This window comes from Pseudophryne corroboree, chromosome 9 (genome assembly GCF_028390025.1).
Source record: "Pseudophryne corroboree isolate aPseCor3 chromosome 9, aPseCor3.hap2, whole genome shotgun sequence".
Lineage (NCBI taxonomy): Eukaryota > Metazoa > Chordata > Amphibia > Anura > Myobatrachidae > Pseudophryne > Pseudophryne corroboree.
This window is the reverse complement of record NC_086452.1, coordinates 231,625,789-231,633,347: the sequence shown is the minus strand read 5'-3', so window position 1 is coordinate 231,633,347 and position 7,559 is coordinate 231,625,789. Positions and strand designations below refer to the sequence as shown.

Sequence of the window (7,559 nt, the reverse complement as noted above, 5' to 3'; positions counted from 1 at the left end):
ACAAGAGGGACAGCTATCTTATTCTCTAAACATCTTAGGATCAGCGACATAATGGAACGATCAATAGGAGACGGTAGAGGGTTGATGATTGAAGCCACCATAGATCAGCAGGTGTTTACATTTGTTAATCTTTACTTCCCTAACCACAACCAGATACAGTTTTTCAGACGTAGTCTGGAAACTATCAAGGATTGTATAGAGGGTGTCTTGATAGTGGGTGGGGATTTTAATTGGACACTAGAACCAGCGATTGATTCCTCAGCTGGTACATCTAGGACAGGCATGTCCAAACTGCGGCCCTCCAGCTGTTGTGAAACTACATATCCCAGCATGCCCTGACACAGTTTTGCTGTCAGAGAATGCTAAAGTTGTGTCAGGGCATGCTGGGATGCGTAGTTTCTCAACAGCTGGAGGGCCGCAGTTTGGACATGCCTGATCTAGGACCTCGCTGAAACAAGCAAGGCATTTTAGGTCGATCTTACACAATTTCCAATTAGTAGATTCATGGCGTCTCCTCCACCCAGACGACAGAGACTTTACCTTCTATTCGAACCCCCACAACTCATATTGACTATCTCTGCATGAGCTATAGACACTTGGATATGTTATTAGACGCTACCATTGGCCAAATCGTAGGCTCGGACCATTACCCTATCACACTTATGCTATCCTTACATAGTTCGCCACCGGCCCAGTGGCAATGGCGGTTTAATGAGCAGCTCCTCCGGGACCCCAACTGTCGAACCCAACTAGAGACAGAGATAGATGAGTATATTTAGCTAAACACCACAAATGACTGTTCACCAGTAACCTTTTGGGAGGCCCACAAGTGTGTTATAAGGGGTAAGTGCATTCAGATGGGTTCGTATATTAAAAAGAAAAAGAACAAGTGCCATTTAGCTCTGCTAACCAAAATACAGAACTTGGAACAAACACATAAAGCTTCTCTCACTCATGATACACTAGTGGAACTTCAAAAGAAGCGTGCTTTAAATAAATTACTTGATGATGGTACTCGCCGAGCTTTCAGATGGTGCCGTCATAAATATCATAGATGGGATACTAAGCCAGGGAAGCTACTAGCTCGGGAACTCAGAGCACAGAGGTCTCTTACATTTGGAACAAAACTGAAAGACTCTAATGGGAATCTGCATGCCAGAAACAAGGATATAGCGCCCATATTTCATGATTGTTATACAGATTTTTATAACCTGACAAAACAATGTTCACCTGTAGACCTCGCAGCTCATAAAATAGAGCTAGAGAAATTCTTGCACACAGTCTCTTTCCCTAATCTTCTTATGGAAGTGTCCCTGGTGCTAGAAGCCAGAAACGGAGCTGATTATAGCCATAGGGACTACTCCCTCTCTAAAGAGCCTGGGACCAGATGGTTTTTCAATAACTTATTATAAAGCCTTTAAAACAGAAACTTGTACCCCTTCTTCTGCGGGCCTGCAATGCAGTCTCGGTGGAGACCCCTTTCTCTAGCCATTCTCTTGGTGCCCACATTACGGTGCTACCAAAGGAGGGTAAGGACCCCTCACTCCCATCTAGCTACAGACCCATCTCATTATTAAATGTAAACGTCTACGCCAAAATTCAAGCCAACCATCTAGGCCCGCTCCTGCCGGAGATTGTTCGCCCTGACCAAGTCGGCTTTGTGCCATGTAGGGAAGCAAGAGACAACACCATTAGGGTGTTTGACTTAACAGCCCATTCTCAAGCTAATAACTCCCCAATAATGCTTCTCTCTACTGATGCCGAGAAAGCATTTGACCGCGTAGACTGGGCCATTATGGAGGCAATATTACGGAAACTAGGTCTCGGTGACACATTCCTTCCATTCTGATCCAATACAAATTTTCAACAGAACCCGGCAGGGATGTCCGCTCTCGCCCCTGCTATTTGTCTTGGGCATGGAAGCTCTAGCAAGGTTGATCAGACAGAATCCCACTATTTCGAACCTGTAGGTCAGAAATGTAGACCACCGCTTAGCCCTATTTGCGGATGACTTACTCGCAATCCTGACAAACCCGATGGCCTCCCTCCCAAATCTTATAAAAGAATTTGACCAATTTAGTAAACTGTCCAATTTCAAAATCAATTTCTCCAAATCCACGGCCCTAAATATATCCCTCTCGACAGGGGTACCATCAACCCTAAAAGCCTCCTTCCCATTTGAGTGGCACCCATCACATGTCAAATACCTAGCCATCAACCATGACCTCTTACTGCGAAAGATTAAACATGAGATGGCACAATGGCTCACACAGAGATTTTCATGGCTCAGCAGCATGAACATAATTAAAATGAATGTTTTACCCAGACTGTTGTATATCTTCTAGACAGTTCCCCTTAAACTTCCCCATCATTTCTTGTTGGATACTCGTAAAGCAATCAGCCACTTTGTCTGGGGGGGAAGAGACCGAGATTCAAACACAACTACCTATCTAGAAGTAAATCATGAGGGGGTCAACAACTACCCTTGATTTCGGCTTACTACCAGGCCTCCATTCTTTATAGAATTCTAGACTGGACATGCCCAGAATCAAATAGAAAACAGTGAGTAATGCCCGAATCTTCCTCAACACAAAAGAACCTCAGATACATTCCATGGCTCCCCAAAATTGAGAAAATTTTCCACCCCACTGTGGGCCCTACTCCCGATATCTGGAAATCGATTAGATCTAAATATGCCCTTTCAACCAATAAGTTCCCTCTCCGGCCCATCCTAGGTAACCCTACATTCTCTCCAGGGTTGTCAGGGGAGATAGCTACCAGATGGAAAAATATTGGTCTAGAACAGGCACATCAGATGTATAATCAAGGCACAATTAGATCCTTTTCGGATATATGCGATTCAGAAGGCGTGCCCCCCAAGGACTTCTGGTTCTACCTGCAACTCCGCCATTTTGTCCAATCACAGGGAAAGGACATGACTCTCAACAGGGAACTCACCCCTTTTGAGAAACTATGCACATGTAATCTCAAAGGTCTACCAGATCGTCCGTGGTAAATTTCCTGATTCCCCCTCTTTTTGCACTCATTCCGAGTTGATCGCTATCTGCCATTGGTCGCTGCATAGCGATCAGATAAAAAAATGGCTAATCTGTGCATGCGTATGTACCGCAATGTGCACATGCGTCGTATGGGTACAAAGTCCTTTGTGGGTTTGCACTGGTTCTAGCGACGATTCCAATCGCACAGCCGAACGCAAGGAGATTGACAGGAAGTGGGAGTTTCTGGGGTGGCAACTGACCATTTTCTGGGAGTGTTTGGAGAAACGCAGGCGTGGCCGGGCGTTTGCTGGGCGGGTATCTGACGTCATTACCGTGTCACTCGTTGCAGCAATCATCGCACAGAATAAGTAACTACAGGGCTGGTCTTGTTCTGCACAAAAAGTGTTTTCTGCTGCGCGGCTGCACAGGCGTTCACACTTCTGCAAATTGAAAATAGACTCCCCCATGGGTGGCGATTATGCGTTTGCATGGCTGCTAAAAGTAGCTAGCGAGCGATCAACTCGGAATGAGGGCCAATGTACCATGATAACACAATGTTCCACTAGCCTAGAAGTCAGTGAAACTCAGTACAAGCTATTAACGAGGTGGTATAGATTCCCCACTCTACTCCATAAATGCTATCCATCTGTATCGCCTTTATGTTGGAGATGTGGAAGAGACAGAGGCACATTAATACATACCTGGTGGGACTGCTCCCTTATAACCCAGTTCTGGCATGAAATCATAAAACTGCCATCCAAAATAGTGGGGTATGAAGTTCCTAATGGACCCGGCTTCTGACTGCTTTCACACTCCGATATCCCTATGACAAGATATAAAAACTCCCTACTGAAACATTTAAGTAACGCAGCAAGAGCGGTGATTTCAGTACACTAGCACCTACTATCTGGGAATGGTGTCAAAGGGTGGACTTTTACATGCATATGGAGGACATTTACTGCACTGCTCTAGAAAAACATTCCACATGTACATTGACCTGGTATTCGTGGCTTAAATTTAAGACCATGCGAGAATACACCGCGCTGACCCCAGTGACACATGCTTAATGATGGCCACCCTCAGAATTACTCAACCTCGGACAAATGCTCCAGCTTAGAAACCGACTTACCTGTACCCCTACCCTTGTCTTACCTATCCTTCCCTCCCACCTCTTCTTATTATTTGATTCTGTATTGCTTTTTTTTCTGTTTTTGTAAAGTATGCAGACATCTATTAATTCAATATTTGTTATGCACAAGACAAATAGTCTCATTGTTTACTGCTTTGTATTTGAGACGTCTATACTATTTGTGCTTTTGCCTTTTTCTTTTTTCTACTAAAAAACTGAAAATAAAGAATCTTAAAAAAAAAATATTGTGTGGAAGAATCCACACTACACCTGATAAGGCAGACAGGATCTAGACAGGACAGGGTCCAGCAACGATTCTTCAGCTTAGAAAAAGCAGGAACTATAACTAGCATTTGAGCCATACGCAGGAAGAGGGTTTAACAGGAAGCTGCACCAATCCCTAGCTGAGGAGTCATGATTGCTAAACGCCATGCAGCTGCCCCACTGCATGCCACCTAAATGTTTCAGCTGTGTCTCAGTTACCCAGCAACGGGGAATACTGTCTGCCTCCGGCGTCCCCGTTGCTAGGCACCTGGCGGCTCCCATGATCCCTAGCGACCACATGCGCCTGTCTGCAAGGTGCCAGGCGGGGACCAGCAGCCCCAGTGGCCTAAAGAGATGCGATGTCCCGGTCACCTGGCAACAGCTGGGAGCCGTGTCCTCCAGTGCCGGATGACTGCTGACAGTACTCCCCTCTTGAAGAGGGGTTAAGAAAACTCTAAAACTTGGTTTCTTGGGAAACTCTCTGAAGAAAACTTTCTTTAGTTTAGAGCATGAAGAAATCTTCCAGGAATACGCTCCCTCTTCTCAGGGTCATAGTCCTTCCAGTGGACCAAAAAGTGTACCTGAGCATGCACAAATTTGGAGTCTAAGATCTTTTCCACCACAAACCCTTGGTGCCCATGAACCATGACTTGGGCAGGTTTCCTGGAACTTCCGACCCTGAATTTTCTGGAAACAAATGCAGGCCTGAACAAGGAACAATGAGAAGTGTTATTGATTCTCAAAGATCTCGGCAATTGAAGACAGAAAGCCACAGGATTGACTTTCTGAATAAGTTGAAATGGACCAATATAGCGGGGCCCCAATTTCTGAGATGATTGATGGAGCTTAATGTTCCGAGTAGATAACCATACCATATCTCCATTCTTGAATGAACATGGTCTCCGGAACTTATCAGCAAACTTGTTAGACCAGATCGCAGAACTCTCCCACACTTGATGTATCTTTCTCCAAATCTTTCTGAGATGTGACATAGGAGAACTAAACAAGCCTGTCTGTTGAGACATTTTACTTAGGATAAAAACCAGAAACACAAAAGGGAGACATGGAAGTAGAAGAATGTCCAGAAGTATTATAAGCAAATTCTGCAAAGGGTAGATGGTCAACCCTAAGGACATAGGTGCAGGCAGTGCAGCTGCTATGGGGCCCAGAGCTGAGAGGGGCCCACCTTCCATGACAAAGTTACATGTGTTATATACATTTGTCAACCTTGGGTGGTTCATTGGGGTCCTTTTAAACTTTTTCCTTGGGGCCTGCAATATATCTAGGTATGTCCCTAGACCTGCTCATTGTAGTGTGGTATAAAATTAACTGGAGGGCATTTTAATGTTATATAATACAAACCGGGGCACTGTAATGAGGCACAATACAGTATGAACAGGGAGCACTATATATCATGATGTGAATTGGGGGTACTGTACGGAATAATGTGTACTGGCAGCTCTGAAAAGTGACATAGGGTGAACTTAAGCACTACTGCGATTCATAAAAGAAACTAGGGCACTACTATGGGGCATAACATTAACTAAGGTTCTACTATGGTTCAGAAAATAAAGTAGGGCACTATTATAAAACATAAAATTAACAGCTTCTGCAGAGAAGTGTCTCTCTAGAAGCATTGGAACAGGGGCTCCTTCAAAATGTTGCTATGGGGCCCACAAAGTTCTGGCTACGCCACTGTTCAACCCAATCATTCTGACATTTGGAAACATAACATTTTAGGTAATGTTCAAGAGTCTGATTTACACATTCAGTTTGCCCATTGGACTGTGGATGGTAACCTGCTGAAAAATTTAGATTAATTCCCAATTCGGAACAAAAACACCTCCAGAAATGAGCAATGAATTGGGTGCTCCAATCAGAGACAATGTCTTGAGGTAATCCATTAATTCTAAAGATATATTGAATGAATAAAGTGGTCATTCTCTCTACTATCATACCACACTGGAAACGCCCGAAGCCGTCAGATCTCGGAAGCTAATCAGTGTTGGGCTGGGTCAGTACTCAAGTGGGTGACCATTGAGGAATACTCAGTTTAGTAGAGCTCATTGTTTGAGCCTACACAGTGTCTAACACTGACAGAAGATTCACACTGCCCTTCAATTTCCACCCTTCTTCTCCCCCCCCCCCCCCCCTTCTCTGGCTGGATATAAGAGAGAGACATTTATATTATCTATAAGTACAACCAGTATCCAGACTGTATTACTTATATATCTCGATAGGGGAATGTATAACAGTGACTGGCTTATTAATAGAATGTACCGTCAAATACATAACGTTTAGAATTTTGTCCGTCAGCTGGAACCCAGTTCTTATTGTGCATCAGCACACAGTGCTATTTGAATATATTGTTACTTGTTTGACCATCATTATCTTCTTTATGAACCACTGATTTCCTTAATTTTGTTGAATTATTAAAACTTGTATTTTTTAATCTATTCTGACTAATTTCTATATTCATTTAAAGTTAAGAGTGCGCCCACAAAAGAGTCTTCTTCTCTCACTATTGTGAATGAATAAAGTGGTAAGATCTTTAGCACTAGGCAATTTGTTCAAAGGAATAAAGTGAGCCATCTTACTGAAACGGTCGACAACTACCCAGATAACCAAATACTTTGAGGACTTTGGCAGATCCACAATGAAATCCATAGATAGATGAGTTTATGGCTTTGAAGGTATTGATAAGAGTAGTAACTGCCCTGAAGGAAGAACTCAAGTAGTTTTATTTTTGGCACAGACACTCTATCCCCTTACATACTCCTGTACATCCGTCTTGATGGTTGACCACCACACAGAACGTGATAGCATGTCCAATGTTTTAGCAATCCCTGGATGTCCAGAGTTCTTACTAGAATGGAACTCAGATAACACAGCCGACCTGAATTTCTCTGGAACAAACAGAAGTCCAGAAGGAGTTCCAGATGGGACCTGCACCTGGGCTGACTGAATGCGTAACTGCAGATCCACCATAAGACCGGTAAAAATACATCCAGGGGGAACAATATGAACAAGAGGCTTGGAAACTTCCTAACATTGCACAAAATTCTGGGACGAGGTATCATTCTTGGATCCAGGCCTAAAGGTAACACATAATTTAATCTAGCAAAAAAACAGTACCCATCTACACTGCCGGGAATTAAATCTTTTTT

At 43.6% G+C, this 7,559-nt stretch overlaps 1 pseudogene; it reads left to right on the top strand.

Moving 5' to 3' along the window:
• Positions 1–6,336: 6,336 nt before the first annotated feature.
• LOC134963434 (5S ribosomal RNA) lies at positions 6,337–6,455 on the top strand (annotated as a pseudogene).
• The last annotated feature ends 1,104 nt before the right edge of the window (positions 6,456–7,559 follow it).